The sequence below is a fragment of the Cynocephalus volans genome, chromosome 6 (assembly GCF_027409185.1).
Source record: "Cynocephalus volans isolate mCynVol1 chromosome 6, mCynVol1.pri, whole genome shotgun sequence".
NCBI classification, from domain to species: domain Eukaryota; kingdom Metazoa; phylum Chordata; class Mammalia; order Dermoptera; family Cynocephalidae; genus Cynocephalus; species Cynocephalus volans.
The window spans coordinates 41,508,265-41,534,354 of NC_084465.1; positions in this window are offsets into that span (position 1 = coordinate 41,508,265).

Genomic DNA, 26,090 nt, shown 5'->3' on the forward strand with positions numbered 1-26,090 from the left:
TGTGTCATCCTCCTGAGCCACATTGTGGATTGTGGGTGACGCAAACAAGCTATCAAGTCCTGACAATTGTTGTGAAATCCCTTCTATCTTAGTCAGGGAAAATGCCTGGTATATATTTACTTTTCATTATAGGAACATACATCTTTATGGATTATGTCTTTAAAAACATGCTTTAATATAACCTAGAAAATTGAGCATGGTTCCTCAGATACCAAAACAATTCTGGTATGGGAAAAGATTAAATTAAATTGGGATTTTACTAGCATATTGAGTAAACATTTCATTTTTGATATGTTAACACTACCTGGGACCCTAAGAAATTTTTTTCCCCTAATTTATAATTAGAATTCTGCTGTAGGTGTGGCCAAGGATAGAGTTTTTGTTTTGGATATACCCATTCAGGTCTTTTAAAGTATCCTACCTACTACAAGAATAATTTTTACATATTTAGATAAGTTCAATGGAAAGATTGGACCCCAAACACAGAAGGTTAGATGATCGGGTTTTTTTGTTGTTGTTGTTATTATGAGAAAAAGTTCACAACTCATTATAGCTATTTCTCACATTACAGCTAATTATAGCTGACCATGACTGTTTTCTATAGCTAACATAAATTATAGTTAGGTGATGTGTAAGGTTAGAAGTGTACAATACTGTGAAAGAATAATCCTATTGGGACTGGGAATAATTTCACAGAGAGGAGTTGGCTTCTAGGCAGGTCTTTAAAGCTGGAAGAGGATTTTGACAGAAGGTGAAAAAGTAAGAAGTGTTTTAACCCAGGAGGGTTCAATTAATTAACTCGACAAATACTTAGAACAAACTATAATAAATAGAGGTAACTCCTACTCTGCTTTGCGATGTGCTAAGCACTAGTCAGAGTATTTAACATGAATGATGTAAATCAATTTATTTAAAAATCTATGAGTGAGATATTATTATTTTCATTTTATAGATGAAGCCCTTAGTTACAGAGAGATCACTCAACTATTAAATGGTAGAATCAGGATCCAGTCCAAAGCAACCAACTACAGAGCCCACATCCCTAAAAGCAAGGACTCTGGAGCCAACTGCCTGGCTTCAAATCTTGATTTCATCCACAGTCCTTAGATCAGTGACTGACATAGGGTAAGTGTCTAATAAATGTTAACTATGTTAATTATGTTGTTTATTATTAATAATAAACTGTTATACCATAGTTACTTCTCTGTGCCTGTGAATAAGTTACTCATTGTACTGCAGATTATATAAATATGATGAGAAAAAGGTCTTAGTCCTCAGTGAACTTACAGTCTTGTGGAAGAAACAGATGCATACCTCAGAGGTATAATGGGCTAAGCATGGGAGAAATTAATTCCAATAGGAAGAGAAGAGATCAAGAAAGACCACAGAGGTGGTTTTTAGCAGAACATAGGATAGGTGAGCTTGCAGTTGAAGAGATAAGGGGACAGCATTATGGGCTGAAAGAGCAGTGTGCACTAAGTCACATTGTTTTAAAAATATTCAGCATATGTTTAGAGAACAGGTTGACTTGTGTTTAGTTTGCATAGGGGGTGGGAGAGTAGTGAGAGGAAAGGTAGGAAAGCAGCCTTAAGTTCAGATCTCATGGAGCCTTGAAGAGGTCTTTAAACAAGTCAGTGACAGATCAAAGGCATTTTTGGAAAATCATTTTTGTAACAGGGCATAGAGTAGAGGAAGGGAGGGCAGGGGGATTACTACAGGCATGAAAACCAAGTGAGGTTTGCGGCCATAATTTAGTTCCAGCTTCGTAATTTTAACAGCACACTAGATCATTAATTTGTGTGTGAAACTGGAGAGATCACTATGATTTTGATCCTCTGTTTCCTCATCTCAAAATAAGGGAGCTGAATTAATAAGTATACAACCATCAGCTCATAGAGGTCATGAACACTGTGTGTGACTTTGTGCTTAAATACTTTTATATATAAGTTTTGCTCATGATGGTGGTGGACAAATATGAATATCTTCCTTCTCTTAGTAAATTCTTACTTTCATTTTATATCTCCATTAGTTTGGCACAGAATGCTACGTTATTGATCATTATTTTTACCTTATTCGCTTTTCTTCTCAACCAAACTGTAAGTTAATTAAGAAAAAGACTACATTTTATGCTTCTGTATCTAAGCAGAGATTGATATATAAGATAGACTCAAAGAATATTTACTTACTGATTTATTAATGACAATATGAAGTTCTATGCTGTGATTATGGTCCTTTTCCAGTGGGTTAAACAGTTTGCGAGATCCAGTTTTTAGAACAAATTTGACATGTAAAATTAAAATCATAATTTGTTTTACCATCACTGCTTAAGTAAACTAATGAAAGTATTAATTTTTATTGTGTGTCATTTTGTATCTTACCTTCAAAGTCAGAACATATACCATTGAAAACAGTGAAAGAGGATATGTTTTTATCTCAAAATAAATATTCAAATCCATCGAAAAAGTGACAATTATATCAAGTTTATTTTTTTAACTATGAAAAGTATCAATATATTGTACTTTCCAAATAAGAAAAGTTGATCTCAAAATAAATGGCTTCTATCTGGGAATTTTTGTTGTGACTTTCACACCACATTTTCACATGAGAAGCCCCTGGAACTAAATCTTAAACCTAATTATGGTTCTCCTGCTTAGAGTTTCTGTAAGAGCCACTTTCCAATCTCTTTCAAACATTTGCAGTTCTAATACAAATACAATTATTTTTTTCCAGAATTAATTCACTTTCATTTAAACTTCAATATAGTGTTTGCCTTTCATTGTGAAATAGCCAAAGGTTATAAAGAAATTTCCAAAGAATGAAAAAATTAACTGTGAAAATCCTCTTCTAATTTTGCAAAATCTTAGTGAGTCTGGTTCTAACAATCATAGAGATATACAACTATTTTTTGGATTTGGGATGAACTCGTTGCCAATTCAGGCTTTTAAAGAAAAAAATCAATTCTTAAAAATAAACCCTCTGAGTTGATTGTATTGCCAATCTAAACTTTAGAGGAAAATTACCAAATGTCCTTTCGTCTTTGAGTCGCATTTATTTTCTTTCCCCGTGAAAACCAAACACAGCAACAATGAATTCCCTGTACTGTTCTCTGACCAACACAGATGAGTTGTAATTGCTTGTGGGTGATACATTCTCCTGAGTCAAGAGTTTCATGGAGACTTACTACATTTAAAGGGTCTTCCTGCCTGATACCACTTTTTGTCTCAGAAAAAGAAGTGAATTGGATTTAGTCCAAATTTATCTCTAATGTCTATATCTTAACATTTTTAAAAAAGAAGAATCAAAGTCAACAGTAAGTCTAATTGGGCCATTTTTGTCAATTAGGGAACTTACTTAAAAATCAACATTGATATTTAGGTAAATATCACATATATAAGAATTAGTTATGTGAGCACAAAAATTGAATTTGCATTAGATTGTAAAATACTAAGGTTTATTTAAAAAATTATTTTTATTTTTTATTTTATTTTTATTTATTACCTAAATAATTCACAAAAAAGGTCTCTTCAAGCCCTGTTTTATTAACAACTTGGATGGAATGAAGCCTACCATTTAGAATTTACTAACATATCTAATAAAATTTATAAAGCAAGTTTCATTAACTAGGTTTACATAATATATTTTTCTTATGACAATCAGACCTATAACATTCAAGAATATATCTGTTTAAAAATTTTAAATAAATTACTCGGTTTTTTTCTTGGCTCTTTGTTATTTGACTGAAGCCCACAGTTACATCTGATGAAAAGTTAAAAATAAAGTTTCTGTCAACTATTTTCCACCACCAAACATAGTGACTCACCTTCCAAATAAAAGCATATCAACATGAAAGTTTCCCAAGGGTATATTCTAGGTCATAATCTTTATGTTAATGAATTCCTTACTGAATAGTAAATTGTAAGAATATATTACTTTATTCCTGTAATACATTACCTGCCAGCAGGTAATTACCCATCAAAACCTAAACAGAGAGGAAGATTGCCCTGTGACACCAGTGACCCCTGCAGGTAAAATTAAAGAAACAAGCACACTGTGATTGGACAAAAGATACTGCTCTATATTAGAATGTAGATAGATAATACTAAAGCGTTAACATTTATCAGTAACTCCTAATGAGATTTGTTATTATTATTTACTAATTGCCATTGGAGATTTTGTAACCTGCAGAATAAGTCAAACATATGTTTTGGGATTTTACTGGCTGTTATTGAGTACATTTACATTTTGCAAATCAAGTATAGTTGTTAGAGAATGCTGTACAAATAGGGCATTCAAAAAGCTTTTTGGAGTTATTTGATTGAGAAGTTAGACGAGATCACACCTGGCCATCTGGTTCACTGGTCTGCCTAAAGATTCGTTTAAATAACCAGCTAACTGGGTACTTGTGTTTTACAAAGCACTTCGCTTGCAGTCTCAGGAACTCCCAGTGAGATAAATATTACTACCCACCTATTATAGAAAAAGATGGTTATGTGGCTATATGGGTATCAAAGCTGGGAGACATACCCAGAGCCCCTACTCCTGAGCATTATACTACAGGTGAAGGTAATGTTTAGGTAAGGTCACAAAATAGATACATATACTTCAATTCTTAACTTAATGGCATATATTTAATGACTCCTCATTTATTTAATATGTATGGAGTGCTTACTTAATATATCACTATGGGCTGGGTCCTGAATCTGTTTGAAAAATAGCCAACAACAATTAGCATAAAATTTTTTGAAAGAACAATGTATCACGTTCATGATTTAAACAAATGCAGTTTTGAACTCTGATGGTAATTAAGACAGTAGCTACCAATTCAACCATTTCATGTATATATTTGAGTCATTATTTACAGACTTATATCAACATAAAATTCTCTAGCAACCTATGAAAGGTATGAATAATTTTTATAGCTACACATTTCTTCATTTCTTATATTATTTTTTTCAGAAAGGAGAGTTACATTTTTAAAATTTATGCTTTAGGGTTCCTCATGAAGTTTATTTTTGTCTTTTATGTTTTCAAACAACCTGTGTAATATGTGATATAATAACTCTTACAAAATAATAATGGAAGAGTATTGTAGTCAAATCTTATCTTTAAAAGAACTTAACTAACTGTAAAACTCCTAAAATCTTAGTGTTGTCATGAAAACAACAACATAGTAACAAACAAAAAGAAAACAAAAGCAGAACTTCCAATATCTTGGTATTGATTGGATTTGTCATTTAATAGTAAGCGGATCACCAAAAACAAAAATAATATTAATATTAAAAATGTACCAAGACTTCACAGCAAAGCCAAATATTAAATTATGCCTATTTATTTTTTTCCACAAATATTTAATGAGCACCTAATATCTACCAGGCAATGAGGCAGATACTGAGTGTATTGCAGTCAACAAAACAAATATGTTTTGTGCATTTACACAGCCTACAGTCTAGAGGGGAAAGTGGTAGTAAAGAAACAAATAAATAATTAAGGGTGTTAAATGCTGTTAAGGAAATAAGCAGAGCAGGAGGCTAGAGAATAACATGGTGGAAGAACTACTTAAAAAGAGTGAACAAGGAAAGCATCTGTCTCAGTTAGCTTGGGCTGCTATAACAAATAGCATAGACTGGGTGGCTTAAACAACAAGTGTTTATTTCTCATAATTCTGGAGGTTGGAAGTCTGCGATCAGGTGCCAGCATGGTCATGATCTTAGTGTTGGCCTCCTTCCTATTTTATAGAGGGGGCTGCCTTTTTACTGTATTCTCACATGGCTGGGAGGTGGGGGGGGTGGAGAGAGAGAAGATATGCAAGCTCTCTTGTCTCTTCTTATAATGAGGTGTCTCCACCCTCATGACTTCATTTAAACGTAATTATCTCCCAAAGGCCCCACCTCCAAATACCATCATATTGGGGATTAGCGCTTCAACCAATGACTTCTGGGAAGACATGAATTCACAGCCCATAAAAGCATCCATGAAGAAGTGTTCTAAACTTGAGCTGAAGCCTGAATCATTAGAAGGAGTTAGCCATGGAAGGGCTGAGGAACAACATGAGTAGAGGATCTGAGGAGGGAAAGAACCGACTCTGGTTAAGTAAGTAGGAGGCCAATGTGGTGGTGGGCAGCAGGGTGGGCAGTGGGCCAAATGAACTGGACTCAGACCAGGCAGCATCTTAATGCATCATGAGAGGGCGTATGAATCTCATTTAATGGGTAATGGGCTTCAGGTAGAAACGAACAGGACCTTCTCTTGCTGCTATATGGTGACAGATCTTAGATGGAGAAGATTAGAATGGGGAGATGAGAAAGGAGGATATTATATGAGATAAAAGCTAAGTCTGGCTATTGGAACAAGGTCCATTATTTCCTCAGTTTCCTATAAATGGAGCAGGTCTAAGAATATTGTCTTAGAAATCAAATTGCCATATTAATGTTAAAATATAAGGTTTGTGTAGATTGAATTGAATCAAAAATCAGTTATACTGGGTAAAGGAAATACATTGTCTTATTATAATGGCTCCAACTTCTGAGTCTCTGCTCTTTAATTAAGTAAAGTAACATTGTATCCCTTTTAATTAAAAATAGGCAAAATATTTTTACATCAGCTTTCAAGAAGATTGGTGGAGAAACGAATCTTCTAAAAGGTAAATTAAGGGTGATTTCCCCCCTCTATAATAAGCATAGCCCAAGTATAAAACAGTAATGAGTCAATCTGTACATCATGCACAGTCAAGTTGGTGAGGAAAAATTAGTCAAGCCAGTTATTTGGTTTAAGAGAGAATTCAAAAGGGTGTGTTTTCTGCATTCAGCACTTTATAAGAAGTTGTTGGCCTCCTGTAACTATAATTATTTTGTTCACTTATATGTAAAATGGACAGAATAACACCTAACATAATAGAATTTTGTACCAAGTTAGATGACAAGCTTATCGCCCAGGGTATGGGACATAGGAGGCATTTGGTTATTATAAACATTATAGTGAGTTGAAGGCCTACCTAAAGCTATGCTGTTCATTGGCAGTTAGTTGGTAACAAGTATAACTGGTGTCAGGTAATTTTTAGAAATTCTGTCAAAAGGTTCATAATCTAGGAAACTCTGTTCTTCAAACATTCTACAATTTTTAAAATATAACAAAGTGAGAATGCTATAATTAGATTGAGAAGGTAAGAGAGTCAGTGAAATTCAAACATAACTTTCAGCACTATTACAGCGCTGGTGTGTGCTTCTCACCCTCTTATGTGTAAATATATCATCTAATACAAAATAGGTTTAGGAAAAGCAATTGAGAATTTCCATGGGTTGAATTGTGTTTTTCAAAAAAGATATGTTGAAGTCCTAACCACTAGTATCTCAGAATGTGAATTTATTTGGAAATTGAGTCTTTGCAGATATAATTAATTAAGATAAGATGAGGTCTTACTGGAGTAGATTGGGCCCTGAATACAATATAACTAGTGTCCTTATAGGAAGAGAACACAGAAACAGAGTCACTCAGGGAAAGGATAGCCATGTGACAATGATGACAAAGATTGGAATGATGTGTCTACGAGCCAAGGATTTCTGGTAAACATGAGCACCTAGAGGAAGCAAGAAAAGATTCTCCCTTCCAGATGTCCGAGGGATGATGGCCCTGTGGACAACTTGATTTCAGACTTCTAATCTCCAGAACAGTGAGACAATCAACCTCTGTTCTTTTAAGCCACCCAGTCAGTGGTTATTTGTTAAGACAACCCAAAGAAAGTAATACAAAAGAATAGCCACAGGGAGACCTAGCTGACTAGACTCAGTCTACAGTTTTTTACCCTAACAGAGCAAGAGAAAATAGAAACTACATGGAATGAGATGATAGTGATAGCGTTTCATTCTTAGTGCTGGTCTGTTCAACAGCATGCCTTAGCAAAAGCAAAACAAAACAAAACAAGGAAGCAAACAAACACCTCCACCCTTAATTGTATCTTCTTTTCTGAGTCTTTAATGCATCATTTAAGTGACAGACAGATGCTTATTACTGTGCAACCTCCAGAGCCTATGCAGCTGTAGAGAAATAAGGTCTACTCAATAGACTTCATGCATCTTTAAGAAAGGTGTCATCTGTGGTCTAACACTAGAAATCTCTTTTATTGGTGATGATGTATGAAACTAAAAGAACACAATCTGATTTTTTTTTTCAGACCCAGGTACATGAAATTGAGCTTATAGTGCTGCAAGTTAGGAAAACCTTGTTTTTAAGGCTGTATGTAAACTGCATATAACTTTGTGAATATATTCATATGCATGATACTAAAATAGCTTATGTGCACCTAAAATCCTAGATTACAAAAATAGCATTCAGCTAAAAACTGGATTTTTTTTAGTCGATGCTCTCTCCTTCTGTGACCATTATAGTTTTCTGTGTCCTGTCTTGCCTGCGCAGTATTATTTGCCATCAGTCTTAATCCATTTTCACAAACAAATTAAGTCAGAGAACCAGATGAGGTAGGCAACTCTACTCTCTATCATTCACTTCCCTATGCCTCTGTCAGAATCAATAAATACTCATTCAAAGGAGGGGGGCTAAGAAACTCATTAACCTTCCTATCCACTGCTTCCAAAATACAGGTGGCTTGTTAGGTGCACTCTGAAATCCACAGTGCAAAGTGTAGCTCATGAGTGCTGCTAAAGACCTAGCCATACAGGCATAGCGCCTGGGGAAAGGGACTCACCAGTGACAATTACACTGGTGAATGTGTGTCCTGTGATTAATTCACTCACAGAATTTTTCAAATAATATCTTTTCTTTATACAGGATATAGGTTGTCTTTGTTTTCAGAGACTCAACCAAGCCTAGTGTCTCCTTATTGTTTAAATCTGCTCTTGAACATAAACAATGCTCTGGGAATTTCAAATTTTATGCAACACTTTCCAAAGCTCATAAAAAGAAAGTTCTTCAAATTCAAAAGAGTGAATAGTGACTGCTGACTTGTTTAGAGTGAATACTGAAAGAGATGTTAGTCAAAAACTCTTTTAGCAATGCACGTGAGGAATGTGGATATCAACACCATAGAAACTCACACGTAATATTAAGGATTAAAGGAAACAAGCCAAATGCAGACTTTGAATGGATCTATGTGCTTAGAAATTTCTCACTCTCCTTGACCTCAAAGTTAGAAGTGTGATATCTTGGGCTTATTCGTCTAATTCTTTTGTTGCCTCAAGTTTGGGGGATTTTATTGTTATTCCTTACGGATCTTCTAACTCTAAGAGAAGTGATGTGAAAAATAACATCAGCCTGAACTTGGTAACTTCTACTTTATTTTATTTTTTTAGTTTGACTTGGCTAAAAGCCATCATAGCTGCTGTTTATTATTTCAAAACACCATTAATTCTTACTGTGTGATTCATTTCCATGTAAATTTTCTTTTAGAGAGCTTTGCTTTAGAGCAATATATGCATTAGGAGGAAAACATCAGATAATCATTTACTCAAAAAACAAGAGAGAGGAAGGTTGAAGAGAACATATCCCCTGAGATTTAAGACTGACAGATTAGCAGCAGAAAACCTTTTGTCTGGAAAGTAAGAAAATGATCCCAAGAGCTATGCACAATATACCTCTCAACTTGTCAAAACCAAAGAAGCTTTATATTTCCAATTCTCTTTTCTCATACACAACTAACTTGAAAGTTTATCTGACCTGGAAAATAACCAAATTGAAAATAAAACCTGTAATCATAAACATAACATTTTTATAGATTAAAAAATGAAACCATTACATTTTTCAGAAGTAAAATTTTGCTACTTTATAATTTCAAATATTTCTTCTAGTGTATTAATTTATTGATGAGATATAAAAAAGTGGTAGCCTATCAGTGAGAGAGTATAGAGTATCAAAAGTTTAGAGATAATAAAAATAATAGCTTCTACTCTTTCAGCACTTAGAATATTTCAGGCATAATACTATTCTCTTTATTTAATTTTTTTCCTCCAGTGTCCACAATAAACCTATGGATTTAATAGTATGATTTCCATTTAATAGATGAGGAATCTCAGAATCATAGATATTAACTAACTTAAGATCACATATCTGAAAAGAGTCAGAGTTGGGGGTCACATCCAGGTTTACGTACCCTGAGGTGGATGTTTTGTTTACTGTTGCCAGGCAACCTTGCTGACCAGATATTACAGATGATATTACATCCTACCAATTCACTGGATTTCTCAAACTCAAAATTATTTCCCCCTTCTAATGAAACAGACACAATTCACTTATTTTGGAACTTGATTGCATTAAAAACATGATATTTTCTCATTTTCTCTCTATCTCTTTCTTCTCCTCTCTCCCTCTGGCTCTTCCTTCCTTCCTTCCTTCTTTCCTTCCTTCCGTCCGTCCGTCCTGGTTTTCTTCATTTCCTCCACTCTCTTCTCTCTCTCTTTCCATTCTATTCCAAAAATAATTTAAACAAACTTATGGTAAAATGCATATAAAATTGGACCACTAAAATCTCCTCCCACAATTATACATCCACAAGTTTGTATAATATGAGTGATTAAAAATTACTACAAAACTCCTTTAAAAAAACAACATTCACAAACAATTTCAACACTTCATTCATTAATTTGGTATTTATTCATTCAGCACAACGTGTTGAGCTACTGCTCTGTCCTAGAGATTGTGAGGAGTCCTGAGAACGCAGAGACAAATACATCACACATGTCACAGGCTTTTCCTTCATGACGTACTATATTAGGGTAACATATAAAAGTGATGGGAATAGACGACCTGACAGCATTCATTTGGGATAATTGAAAAGGTTCCACAGGAGAGTAGACATTTAAAGGGATTATAAAAAGTAAGGTAAAAATTTCCAGGAGAGAGGAGAGAAACGGTATTTGGTATTTGGAGGTCAGCTTTGGAGAGTTAATTAGGTTTAGATGAGGTCATCCCTCATAATGGGATTAGTGCCCTTATAAGAAAAGACAGCAGAGAGCTGTGTCTTAGTCCATTTGGGCTGCTATAACAAAATACCATAAACTGAGAAACTTAAAAACAACACAAATTTATTTCTTATAGCTCTGGGGGCTGTGAAGTGCAAAATCAAGATGCTGGCAAATTCGGTGTCTGTTGAGAGCCCACCTCCTTCACAGAGGGATGTCTTCTCACTATAACTTCACATGGTGGAGGGGGCAAAGGGACTCTCTTGGAGTCTCTTTTATAAGGGCACTAATTCCATTCATGAGAACTCAAACCTCATGATCTAATTATCTCTCAAAGACCCTACCTATAGTACCACTACATTGGTGATTAGATTTCAACATACGAGTTTTGGGAAGACACAAATATTCAGAACATAGCACCTGAGCTAGATCCATTTCTCCTGCGTCCTATGTTTCTCTTATTTGATTTACTCTCCAATGTTACTGAAGCTGCTTCCTAATATTAGATGTAAGAAAAGTAAAATTTCTAAGATCTTACATGTCTAAAAATTTCTGAAGGATAATCTTTCTGTAAAATACTAAAGAAAGTACAAGGCCACTACATTCAAATACATGTATGCAGTGGATTGAATTATGTCCCCGCAAAACTCACTGCAGCTTGAGTTGTGTCCCCCAAGTCTTATGTATTAGAAACTTGGTCCCCACTGTGACTGTTAAGAGGGTGGGAAATCCTATTATGGTAATTTAAAGGTGGAGCCTTGAAGAGGTGATTGGATTGTAGGACCATGCTGTAGTGAATGGATTAAAAATGGTGGTCAGGGGCGTGGTTCTGAGGGTTTTAAAAGAAGAGAGGGAGGTTTTCCCTCTCTCTCTCTCTCTCTGTCTTTCTCTGTCTCTGTCTCTGTCTCTCTCTGTCTCTCTCTCTGTTCTCTCTGCTTCCATCATTTTGCAATGTGAGACCCCTGGGTCACTGTCGCCACCACATGTGTTCCTTGGGCTTTGAACTTTCCAGCCTCAGAAGCTGTAAGCAATAAATTTCATTTTCTTTATAAATCACCCAGTTTTAGGTATTTTGTTAAAAGCAACAGAAATGGACTAATACAATGTATAATAAAATAATTGCTTTTCCTAGCTCCTTTCCCTTAACTAGTTTGCCTGAATTATGAACAAAATATTAGATAAATGATTATAACTACTTTATAACACCTTAAAAATCACTTGGAAAATTTTTTTATTAACAATCTTGGGATTCAAATCTTAATGAATATTGAGGCTTTTTATTACATATCAAAATTTATTTTCTCTAAGAAAATAATTTGTATACCTATTGTGCGTAAGTATGTACTTATATATATATATATACACTTACAATGCAAACCTTTAACCAAAAACTAATCTTCACTTAAAAATAGTGGCTTCTTTTTATCTCTCTGTTTGTTTATTTATTTATTTATTTTTACCGAAGCATAATTGATTATACATACTTGAGGGGTACAGGGTTGACTACCATTATTTAGACACAATATGTGATGATCAAAACTGTAATTATTCTTTGGGCCTGTTAACCAATTTCTCCCTAAACCCCCTCCCCCTCCCCATCTCTAGTAACTATAGATTTGTTCTCTCCTTCTGGAAGTTCACCATATTTGTGGTTTCTTTCTTTCTTTCTTCCTTTCTTCCTACCCACTTATGAGTGAGGACATGCAACATTTCTTTTTCTACTTACAATAGCCAAGATATGGAACCATCCTAGATGTCCAGTGTTGGACAACTAGATACGGAAAATATGGTATATATACATAATGGAATACTACTCAGCCCTAAAAAAGAACGAAATTCTGCCATTCACAGCAACATGAAGGAGCTTGGAGAAAATTACATTAAGTGAAATAAACCAGACACAGAAATAGTGGCTTCTGACTTATCTTCTTCCCCATGGTTCCCTCTTCCCCGATGAGTAGGAAGAATTTTGGAACTTTAAAAAAACTCTTCAGATGGTAAGAAAGTCAAGAAACATTAAAAAACAGACATTATTTAGAAGGGCTAACCCTGCGGGCACCTGTGGTGATCCCTAGTTACCTTATTACAGTTCAATTCACTTTGTTACAGTTATGATACTCTACAGATGAAAAACTCATTTGGATTAATAAAAATGAATATTTAATAAATGAACATTAATACAGTAAACATTTATTATAGGGTTTAGAAATTGGTGTCAATTTTCCATGTTTTAAAGAAAATTAGCACCCACATTTACCCCGTCAATGTTTCTCTTAACATCCACCTGAGATTATCAGGATGGAGACTGAGAAGATAAAGACAATTAGAATGAATAGTGGAGCAGGCTCGGGGCTGTGCAAAGTGTGTATCAAGCTAACGTGGTGCTGGCCCCAGTATCAGGAGGTGAAGTTTTTCAGATAAACCCAAAGGAGAGAGAAGAGATAAACCCAAAGGAAAGAGAAAGAAGAGACAGGGGCCAGAAGTAGAAAATCTGCTAAATATGGGCTAGTTTAATTGACTATAATTAGAGGCAGAACTATATTCCGAACGAAGAACAGAAAATTTCCACATATTCCAATTGCTTTCCCCACATTTAAAATAAAACCAAATCTTTATTAGGGCTTATAAGACCCTATAGTATCTGGTCCTTGCTTATTTCTCCAACTGCATCTCCTGTTACTTCTTTCCTCTCCGCTCACTACATTTCAGCCACGTTGGTATTCCTGCTATTCCTTGAACATGCTAAACTCATTCCTGCCTAAGGCCTTTGCACTTGATGTTCTTGCTGACGGAGAAGCCCAGCTCCAGATCACCTTGTGTCTTCTTCATATCACTCACAGGCCAGCTCAGATATCATCTCCTCAGAAAGGTCTTCCAATTTAAAATAGACACTGCCCGTTTGCACCAGCCCCCCTTCCTGCATTCTCTACCACTTTCCTCTATAAGTCTTCCCAGCACTTATCACTTTCTGAAATTATCTTGTTTGTTTATGTCTTGTTGCCTGACTTTGCCCTGAGATTATAAATGCTTGACAGCAGGGACTTAGTTAGCCTTGTTCATTGTGTGTTCTCAGTTCCTAAAACCCTGCTTGGCCTGATGTAGGTACTCAGTAAATGTATTTTGAATGAATAACTGAATAAATGAACTAGAGAGATGACAAAATAGGAATTAAGACAGAACCTCAGCCTGCTTGTCTGATACGATGGAAGGAGTGAGGTAGGGGAAAAGCTATAATGAATAAACAGTAAATTCGGGATGGACTAAAAGTTCAAGTTTGCCATTCTGTGACACGGAAAAAATTACTTACTCTATCGAACCTCAGTTTCCTCAGCTGTGAAATGGTGGTAACTATTGTATATGGCCAGTTAAAAAAGTCAGTGAAGTGAAATAATGAATATATAAATGTACACATAAAGAGTAAGGCACAGAGAAGGTGCTCAATAATCGTAGCCATTATTGTTGTCAGTGCTGGGCCAAATGAATTTTTGCATCCTTAATGTGTTGACATTCTGGATGAGAAAGCTTAAGAACTCCCTATTCAATTTTCTTCTTTCCCTAAAGTGTGCCTTTATACACAACTTATTATATGTTTATGAAGGTAACGGGAACTTGAGTGTATTTTTCATATCAAACAAAATATTCACATAAGCTTGATTTTCAGATGCAGCCAAATAATAAATTGGACCATAAAGTATGAATACTTTACCTAGAGATGAAAGAGTGGTACACATGAATGCAAGAGACATAATCATTGGTCATAAAGTTTGATCAACCTCGTTGAAACCAAAGGCCCTAGTACCTCACAAGTGGTGAACTCATTAGCAGGTTATAAGGGCTGCACATGAGTGAAGAAATCATGTATAATGGTTGCTCATTACATACCCTATTTAATCCTAGGGTTCTTTTTGTGAGGCTTGTTTTTTCAATTAAGTTTAAGCAAGAAGAGAGAAAAGCATGATATAAGAATATACCAACCATATTTAAAAACAGTATTATTAAGGAAATTGGTCCGTATTAAGCAAAAGAAACCTAACCCTTAATGACAAAGTGGATTGGGTGGGTATTCCATGAATGATCAAGCTATTTAGCATTGCTTTAAAATGAAAACTTTTATGAAGCAGAACCTTTTGGTGGGCTATTTCATGCTGGCCTGTTCCCTCTCTCCTTTCTGTTTTTACTATTACTGCTCTTGTAGCCGCAGTTTTGCCAAAACTTCTGTGACTTTGGGTAGTATAATTAACCATGCTGGGCCTCAGTTTCCACATTTGACATGGTAAGAAGGACATCCATGTTGTCTGTCTTATAACTCAAAACAAGATGATACCTGTGAAAGCTGGAAGCACTTTAAAGTACCATATACGCACAATGTGCTGTCATAGAACACTTAGTCAGTGCCTTTGTATCACAGGTATTCAATAAATATTAATGGAAAAAACAGAGCCATTGTGATAACTGGCCCAGCCTTTTTACACAGAGATTGGTGGGACAGGAATCTGACTTATCTCTCTTCAATGTATTATATCTGTAAGTGGCAGGTGATAAAAACAGGAAACGTACAAATGCTTGCCTTATATATTTCTCCATGAAAATATTTTAAGGATTAAAATTTGGCTAAATTTCACTAATTTTGAAGTTTTTTTGTATTAAGTACTTCATCATTCAAAAATTTTGTATTGTTTAAGCAGGTGTTCAATGGGAGTCATTTAGAAGATTTCAAAATATATTATAATATTATAATGTGGTATAATATCTGCTAAAAGTATTCATATTTGAATAAAATGTGGGGAACGCACAGTTAAACAACATTATGTTGTTAACAGAATGCTATGTACTCAAATTTTCAAATTCAATTTTTGGACCTTGTTAAAATAACCATAGGAATACTCTCTGGTAGATTATGACTCAAGAGCACAAGTGACAGACTAAGATAATTAAATCAATGACTAATTTTTTTTAATACAAGCTACCCATCTGATTCAGGCCAAAATATTTTATCTTTTCTTGAGAACAAAATTTCAATCTGAAGGGTTCAGTTACCTCAACACTTCCTTTAATTTGCCAGTTTGTTCCACTGGTCATTCCTTCATTTATCTTTTCAAGGATTGATTTTTTTGAGCGTGTGACAGGAAATATGTCAGGTTTAAGACAACAGAAATAGTTAACAATGGTCCTTATACTAGAAGAGGTCACAGTCTTATAGGTAGTGCTAATGAAAAAAAACTTGTATTTATTTAATAGAGGCAAAAAAGACTTTGAAGATTAGTTTTCAAAGTAACTAATCAAACTCAAAATATCTTCTTTGGGTTGGGCTGCTAAGTGAACTATCTACACTGATATTTTAAGTGACTTCATTTTGTACAGAACTTTTGTAAAGGCAATACAGATTCAGGTTTAAGAGCATGGATCCTGGAGCAGACTCTGTAAATCTGAATCCCAGGTCTAATACTAATGAACAATATCACCTTAATTACATTAATTAACCTCCCTGCGCCTCAGTTTCCTCATCTCAAAATGTGGATAATAAGAGTACCTATCTCACAGGTCACAAAATTTAATTGCAAAACCCTTAAAACAGTACCTAACAGAGTGTGGGTTATAGAAGTGTTAGCTATTACTATCAGAAACAAAATATTTGTCTAAATGAACTATGAGATTTGTAACTATAATGTGAAACATGATAATTTTGTATATTATATATATGTGTGAATGCTGGCATAGATCGATGACAAATGAAGCAATGTTGTGATACTAAGTCAACTGAAAGTTTTGTCTTAGATGAGGAATATACTGCTTATATTGAGATGGAAACATAAACAGGACTTCTTCCTTTGTCTTTCCACCAAAAAGTTAAACTTTACCTTTTTATAATGGATATAGGTTGAACCAAAGTTGTTTTTAGTTGGACTGGACTGGCAAATCTTAGTAATCAATGTGGTAATCCTTAACACTGAGGATACAGGAAGGGAAAGATTTAAATCAAATAGAATAATTCCTAGCCATAGACATATATGATTTTTAAAAACTTAACTCCACAGGATTAATTATCTAGTACTACAGCAGTAGGATCTATTTATAGATCTTTTTTAAAAAAAAAAATCTACAGCTTTGAATCTAATTCACGGCATGTAAAAATTCTTAATGCTTAAATAAATAATTTCAGCAAAATGCAGCATTCTCCCTTGTTGAAATAAAATAATAAATCTCCCATGATTTGAGTAGGGTAATGCTCTATTTTAATGTAATTGTTCTTTGTCCTTGAGTGGGACAAAGTAAATAGGTCAGCTAGTTCCCCAAACCCTGCTACATGTAGAAATATTTCATCGTACATGGGTAGGCTTTAGAGAAGGAAAAGCAGGCACCCAGAAGCTAGAGGTTGTGATAACCGAACAACTCTAAGTAAGAAAACATAAAGGTAAACACAAAAACTCACAGAGAAACCATCGAGGATCCTTCACACTAAAGCATCTCCTTCCTGGTATGTAATTGTTAAAACCTTATCTTATAAGTGTCATATTCTGTTTTAGTAAGGAATACTGTTATTAATAAACTTTTATTTACATTTTACCCTCTAGAATTTAGAAAGTTTTATTTGATATCTTTGCATACCTTCTTGTAGTTTTTCAAAGCAGGTAATTGATATTCTTTATTGCCATATTCATCTATAATTTTTCCCACTACATAATATTCTTTTGGGAGAATATGTCACAAATTAGTTAACATTCTTCTGTGAGCTGACATTTGCATTGTTGCTAGTTTTATTTTTTATTATTTTGCTTTTATACACAATTCTTCTACTATCATAATGAAAACATAATATTGAATTAATAAAAGCAACGTGCCTAAGACTAGATGATATCATTCTAATAAATCTCAAAAACAAAAAAATACTTTGTCATATTTTGTTTGGGGATATATGCATACTTAAATGAAACAACTTTTTAAAGTAAGAAAACGTAAAATTTAAAACTCTCGAGAGCAGATCATGAAAGGATAAAACCACATTGACCAAAGATATTTGTAATATCTTTTTTGTATATTTATGGTGGGTTCAAGAAGTTTCATTTTTAAAATTATACTTTATAACTTGTATAATATTTTATATGTATAAAATGTTAAATGCTTTCAAAATTAGGAAACACATTGTTACGTTTGTTCTCCAAACCAGCTCTGTTTGCAGGCAGCTTGAGTAGATACCGTCAGTTGAGTAGATCCAGTCATCCTTGTTTCACAGATGAGGGAAATGAGATTTAAGCAATTTATTCAAAGCCTAATTGATGGTAAGTTTTGGAGATGGCCTAGAAACTTCATTTTGTTAATCAGTTAATTCGATAAACATTCCCTCTATTACTCCCCTCTTTGGGAGAGGCACTACTGTCTATCTAGTGATTCAGCTGCAAACTTGAGAATCATTCATAATGCTTCCCGCTCTCTACATCTACAACCAATTAGTCACCAGTTCCTATTAATATTATCTCCTTAAGAGATTTAAGTCAATTCCTTTCTCATTACCCTTGTGGGATGAAGTTTTAGATCAATCCATCTTCATTTTACCTCAGATTGTAACAACTGTCTTCTTACCTTGTCTCCAGTCAATTACCACAGTCTCGTCCCAATCAAATCCATTGTCAAAGTGAAAACCAGAGTGCTCCGCTTAATACATGACTCTGACTTCGATTCCTAGTTCTTTGTAAAGGCTCCACATTTCCTCCAGGATGAAGCCCGTGCTTATTAGGGCATTGCAAAGCCCGCCACAGTGTGGCTCCCGTGGACACATCCATGTTCATTTCTTACTTAAGCCATTCACACTATACCTTCCAACGACTACATGCTCGTTTCCAGGATGCAGACCCTTTAAACACCCTAGCAGGCCCTGGAGACAAATCATTACAGGGAGCCACATCTTAACAAATGTGTTACAGTAAACCCACATTTCACATGAAAAATAATTCACAAATAGCTATATAAGATTTGATTGGAGTTGTAGTTGACTAGTTGACATACAGCCACTTCTTATAGAATTAATCAAATTCACTCATGCAGTAAATATTTATTAGGTAGCTACTACAAGCTAGTCTCTATTTTAGGTACTGAAATACCGTGGTGAACAAAAGAAATGAGTTCCTACTTTTGTGGAGACTACTATATATATATATTTCTATTTTTAACTAAATTTGAATATAATTATTGATTGATTTAACTTAAAAATTTCCCTCTTTTATGTTTCGGGTCTGAAAAAAATAAGTGGTGTTTTAGGTCTCAAATCATTTTTTGTTGGCCCTTCAAAGCTTATGGGCCCTTGGCACACTGCCTCTAGTACTGTCTACTGGATAGAAAAGCCCTGCTATGGCACTGGGCATTGTAACCTTTCCTGTCTCCAAATTTTGCGTATGTACTCCCTGTACCTGCCACATTTTTCTATCTCATTCCTTACTCCCTAAAACCCAGCTGAACTTATTCACCTGGCTAATTCTTATGTTGTCTTTTCAGAGAAGTTCAGGCTCCTTGAGAAATCTTTCCCTATCTAACCCACCAGCTCCACTTCAGTGCAGATTAAATCCAATGAAAGAACGTCACATTGCTTTCTGGCTCAAAACTCTTGCTCCATGGGTAGCCCATCATGCTCACCTTCTGCTCCAGTCCAACTGGCTTTGTTGCTCTTTGAATGGATACCGAATATGCTCCTGCCCCAGGACCTTTGCAGTTGTTTCAGCTTGGAATGCTGTTTCATGTACTGGCACGATTTTGTTCCTGACTTCATTCTAATATCTGCTCAAACCTTGCTTCTTTAAAAAGCCTTCCCTCACTACCCTATCTGAAATGAAACTTCCTTACTACTCTTTCTCCTTTCCTGGCTTTAATTTGTTCATTGTGCTTACCATTTCCAGACTGCATGTTATATATTTGGTTGTTAATTGCCAGCTCTACTCACAATAATGCAAACTCTATGAAATCTTGTCTGTTTTATTCACTGCTAAATCCCTAGCACTAGAAGAGTATCTGACACATAGTAAGTGCTCAATAAACATATTTTGAATGAATGGTCCTTATCGTGAGAAACTACACTCTGTCCAGTTACTACAATGAGGGGGATATGTGTTCCTCTATGCCCCCTCATTCTGCATTCATGACAATCTCTATTTATTTGCCTATATTCCCCACTGTACTGTCAACTGTTAAAGGACAGAAACCATATCTTATTCATCTCAATTATCTAGGATACAGTGGGACTAGAGTAGGCTGAATTAGTATTTGCCATGAGAAAATGCATTCAATAGTTTTCACTGTTCAAGATACTGGGCTAGGTGTTCAGAATTTAAATCTTTTATTACTTTAGAACTTTTCATAAAACCTGAGAAACAATTTGTAATCCTCCTGTAGCTAATTCTCCATACTAGTAGTTGCATTGTGTATGCATGAGGTTATCATATGTACTTGGAATAGAACTCTACTCAGACATCACTCACACAGACACTCTTAAAACAAGAGTTATGGAAATTCAAAGAAAAAACCAAAATAGTAATTCTAGGGTTGTTTTTTTTTTTTTTTTTCATCTAAAATATAAGTATTGTCTTGTTTTACTCATATTTTATTTAAGAAAAAGAAAAAGGCAAGGAACTTTCTAGGATAAATCCTTCATAATGGCGTCATCTACTTCTAGGGATATTCAAATATGTTTTGTGCCTCTTTAATAAAGACAGATCAAATAAATTATCTCTGGGCCTCTGGGTATTTACTGTCTTTAGCTAATCCATAGCCAGTCTTCGTCCCCTGAGATGTGGCCATTTTCTCCCCTCTGCTACTCTGCAAGGTGGTGACCAAAACAACCTGAACATTCCTCTCTGCATAACTAAACTTTAGACAGGTTTCTTCCTCACTATAAGCCAGTGACCTCCCTTTCTTAGAGCATTTACTTTAGAAACCTTGCAATGATAAATGCTTTCTCTGCCTCTTTGAGATGTAAATCTTCTCAGAGTCTCTTGCTAGTTTTACAACCCAGAAGTATCTTTCTCAGGGATCTGGGAATCACTTCTTTGAAATGTAATCATCAAGAAAAATAGCGCCCCTATCTCCCAGTCTTTGTGGGAAGTTAGGAGCCTAACTCAGAGGATCACCAATTAGCAAACACAGATGGCTTATCACACTGCCCAGCCTCTTCCCTAATAGCCTCTGGTACTTTTCACTAACTCTCCCCAGTGCTTAAGAACTCTCCAGCCTTTGTTTCACCTGAGTTAAGTTCAGTCTCTCTCTTTTCTTGCAATAGTCCTGCTCTCTATTGTAAGTCTCCAATAAAATCTTTCTAGCTTGTTTAACTCTGTGTCTAGTGTAATTTTTCTTTGGTAGTTTCCATCATGTGACTTTGTTATCTCTTCAGTTCTGCTGCTCTGAAATTCAGGAGAAACTATTGTGTTTCTTTCTTTTATTACAGCATGTATAAACTTGAGTCATGTATGAATCCCTTTTTAAAGAGGTGAAGAAAATAAACTTCTTGCAGAACTCCAAATCTATGAAAACGTCTTTTTATTTAAAATGCATACTGCAAAAGAAAACTTTTATAACCACTATTTTTTAAAAAAACAATTATCATAAAAATGAAAATATAAATTTGAAAGATTATTGTGGAAATTTTGACACCAAAAATGTGTGCCCTGCCCCCTTCTAAATTTTCCAGGGATCCTGGAAAACCAGTTTGAGAAAAACTTGATCAATTTTCTTCCTGGTGAGATACCCATTATTATGCAAAAAAGGTTGTAACAGCTTACCTTGAATTTTATTTTAACTTTCTATTTTAAAAGAACAGTACTTCTAAGAGCTAAATAAATGTACAAAGAAAATTACTGACCCACAAGGAGACTTTTCTATTAAAAAACCTTGACCTTTAACATGTAAAACTATCATGTAGAATTTTCTTTCTTTATTTATTTTACCTACTCTCTTGCATACATGTTCGAAATCCTATAATTTTGCCCTCTGTGTGAAATTGGCCATTGATGCAAGCTGTCAATCAGCCTCTTTGCTCTCCTTTTAGAAAGGACTGTCTATATCAAATAGCCTTGATATGTAACAACTGGCAGATGACAGGCTGGGGTTACTGCACGGTGCTTAAACAAATGATTTGCCTATACAACATTGACTAAGGGACTCATGGTTTTAAGGTGGAGACATTTACTTAAATCATAGAAAAAAAAATCTACTAAGTTAATTTTGCCTATAGTAAGGTAAAAAAAAAAAAAGCTACTTTTTCAAATAAAAAGTGCTATATCATGTTTTAACAGTATAAATTTTCATCAATACTAGGCTTTTTTTTTTTCCTTTTTTTGCTTATCTGTGTCCAATATGTAAATAATGTATTTGAAAGTTTTCTTGGGTGAACTGTATAACATATCATAGGAATGAATACATACAACAAATGAACAAAAGCAGCTTTCTTATAGACATTTCCCCCAAAAATACACGTCACTTTTTTACAAAGTAAATTACTCAGATAAGATCCTGAATAAACCGATAGAGGTAGCTATTTAAGATTTACAAACCAGTGCTCGATAACTTATAATTTAAATAACTGAAGTATTACACATATATTATTTACAGAAGCCTGGACATATTAAAAAAAATATGTAGAAGTGCACTCAGCACCTAGAACTTTCTGTCAAAAAAGTAGCAGCAGCTGTGAAGGGCATGCAGGTGGGATAGGAGGAGAAACTGAAAAGGAAAAGCAAAAGCAACTGAAATATATACTTTGTTCTGGAGTGTTAAAGCCAAGAATGCACAGCTGAAGGAATTCCTGAGATGCTAATTCTTGAGAGATATGTGGATTTCAGATTGTTGATAATAAACCCAAATATGATAGGATGAAATGGTTGGTGGATATTTTTTCTCTCTCTATGCAGTTTGGCCAGGCTTTTCCTGATCCATGCATGTAATCCACAAATGTGGGCTTACTAAAATACAAGAATCTTCTGTCCCTCACTGCATTGGAATGTACACACATGTTAGCTTTTCTACTCTGAAGAGAAAGGTAAAATTGGTGTCCTTTAAGGCAGCAGCAGCTTTAATGAGGATGAGTCATCCCACTCAGGGAGGCAAATCTATTTATTTTTATTACACAACACTTTTAACTGGGACCATTTTTAAAAGGCCAAATGACAGACAGGGGCCAACATTAGATGCATCCTCAGTAGACAGCTGTCACGCTCTTGCCAGAATGAGAATTTAGGCGAGTGAAGCTGGTAAGAAATAGCCAACAATCCACGGAAGGGGGGAGTGGAGAAAAATAAATTCCATGAAGAAAGTGAAAAAAACAAAAACAAAGAACAGGTCACAGTAATTTCCCTCAGGACTAAAATGTGTGATATGAGATTTCTCATTAAGTCAGAAATTTCAGAGGAAGAGGAACTAGGAAAGCACCCAAACCATGGGGAATAATGTTGCTATTGTATTCGGGAGGGCTCACATAAAAAGTTACTGTGTCCTTTTCCAAACCAGCTAGCTAAATGGTGTGTTATTTCTCAAAAAGAACTTGCTTCTAGGAAAAAGGAATTTTGCTTTCCCATTTCACATTCAATCACAGTAGGGAATTTAATAACTAATCAACTAAGTTGCATATGGTAGAAAGATATTTCCTTGCACTGCAACAAAAATGTAGTTCAAGATTTATCAAATGACAGACAGTACCTCGTACTGGACACATGACATCACTGAAGCAAACTCATTGTTGAGCAGTTCCAAAAGATATGACGCTGTTTCTAGCTTCTAAAAATGACAGTCTGTCTATATTAAGCCTTTCAGAGGATGTCACACTCCTGCATTTAAACCAAGAAATAATCTAATGCATAAGTTTGCATTTGGGTTTGGGGATCTTTTGATGAACACATTTTACTCTCTTTCCAGAAGCGGTATAAAAACTGTCCAAGCCTAAAATAAATGAAAAGCTCCCCAGAAGTAAGTTGTATACTTCTCTGAGATATGTGAATTCCAATGAAGTCAATGGTTTCATGTGCTGTAAACATAGGAAGGAATAAACAGCATTTTCTTGATCCCATCTACAGAAGCTACATGGAAGTTGGAGTGGTTTTACAGCCATGGGCCCTTGCAAAGAGATGGGACGCTGCCAGAAGTTCCTTAGGGATACGAGTGAAAGAAGTGATACCTCAGCATTGTCAGGAACTAATACATTGTCTGGAACTCAATAAATGTTTGTCAAATTGATAAGGAATGTGTTTTTGTAAGGCAGTTGTTAGTAATTCTGCACAGTACAAAAAATTGCTGCAGATAATAAAAGTTAATAGAACTATAAAGTCATAGGAAAGTTTTCTAGTAGATTGAAACTTGTGTAGTTGTAAGATCTCAGTAAGGATCTGAGAGCAGACAGAGGAAATAAAATAATGAAAACAATTTAAAGTGATTTTTTCTGGATTAAGTATAAGAGATGAGGGCTTTATATCTTGCTATGTGATAACTCTTTAATTCAGAAGTACTTAAAATAATTGTTTCTCTGATGATATATATTTTTATATATTCTTATACATTATGTATTTTAATGTATATCTTATAGATATATTCGTAGCCAACAAAATGTCTTTATAAATTAAAAAATGTTAAATGAAAACAATACAATTAATTCCTTATAAATAGATTCTCTGATAAATGGATGATATAAGTCAATGGACATATGAAAAAAACAAAGTTGTCTGAGAATATACATCTATTTAATGAATAAAACAATGAACATAGAGCACAGGGGGTTGATACAAATTTGGGGGGAGATTTCCTTAAAAGGAACTTTCCATTTGTGTGTGGAAAGATGGTTCTCAGGGTAGTCCCTCATTCAGCAAGAGAGAAAAAGAACATTTAATTATTGTACATTAAAGAGTAATTTAGTTTCCCAGGATGGGTCATTGACAGAAGAGTTGGTGGAGCCCAGAGTAAAGTAAACAGAGCAGAGAGGAGATAAGCGAAGAGGAGGAAAAGGAGAGAGGACCTAGGCAGAGTGTCTGTGACGGGAGATGGCTGGGGGACATGAAAGACCAAGGGGGTCTAATCTTGAGCTAGAAGTTGTTTATTTTGCAATCCTGAAACAAACAAACAAACAAGCAAGAACCTGTCTTTGTCCTCATACTTTTAGAGCTTGGTGCAGACATTGCCTTTGTTACTGCAACTAAAAATATTTTGATGTACACTGTACACATGAACACATATATTTATATTTTAACATATATTGCTTTGACACTCTTTCAAAATCTTTTTATTATGGAAAATTTTAATAACATACAAAAATAGAGAGTGATATAATTAAGTTATCACTTAAACAATGATCAGCTCATGGTCAGTTTATTTTTATAAATACCCCTTCATCTCCTGCTACCAGCCTGTCTTCACATTTTTTTAAAAGCAAATGCCAACATCATGCAATTTTATCCATAAATATTTGTGTCTCTCTTTAAAATATCAGAACTTGAAAAAAACCCCAAACCACAATGCCATTGCCACACACAAATTTTACCAATAATTTACTTTCATAATCATCTAGTCAGTGTTCAGATTTCCTGATTGTCTCGTAAATGTTTTTAACTATTTTGTAAATTGAGATACAAATAAGATCCATAAATTGCAATTGACTGAGGTACTTTTTAAATTTCTTTCATTCTAAAGCTTTCCCTTTAATCTCTCATTCTTTTTCCTCCTGAAAATTAATTCGTTTGTGAAAGTGGGTTAATTTCTCTTCAGATTTTGGATTTTATATCACTAATAGATAGTAACAGAATTCTAAATTTTGCCAATCTATTAGATAAGAAACTTTATCTCAATGAATTTCAATTTATCTATTTATAGGTGATACTGACCATCTTTTCATATGTTTGAGAACCAATGTATTTATTTCTTTTTCTGTGAACTTGCAATTTGTATCTCTTGTACATTATTCTATTGTGTTATTGACCACTTTCCTCTATATTTTTTAGAAGCCATTTGTATATTAGGGGTATTAATCCTTTGTTTATAATATAAATTGCAAATATTTTACCTAGCTTGTCATCTCTTTTTACCTTACTTTGGTGATAGTATGTGTGCATGTTTGTGCCTGTCTTGACATAACAAAATTTATTTTTATGCGGTTAAATTTATCAGTCTTTTCCCATAAATTTGAGTCACTGTTAGAAACATTTTCACCACTCTCGGGTTGTAGAA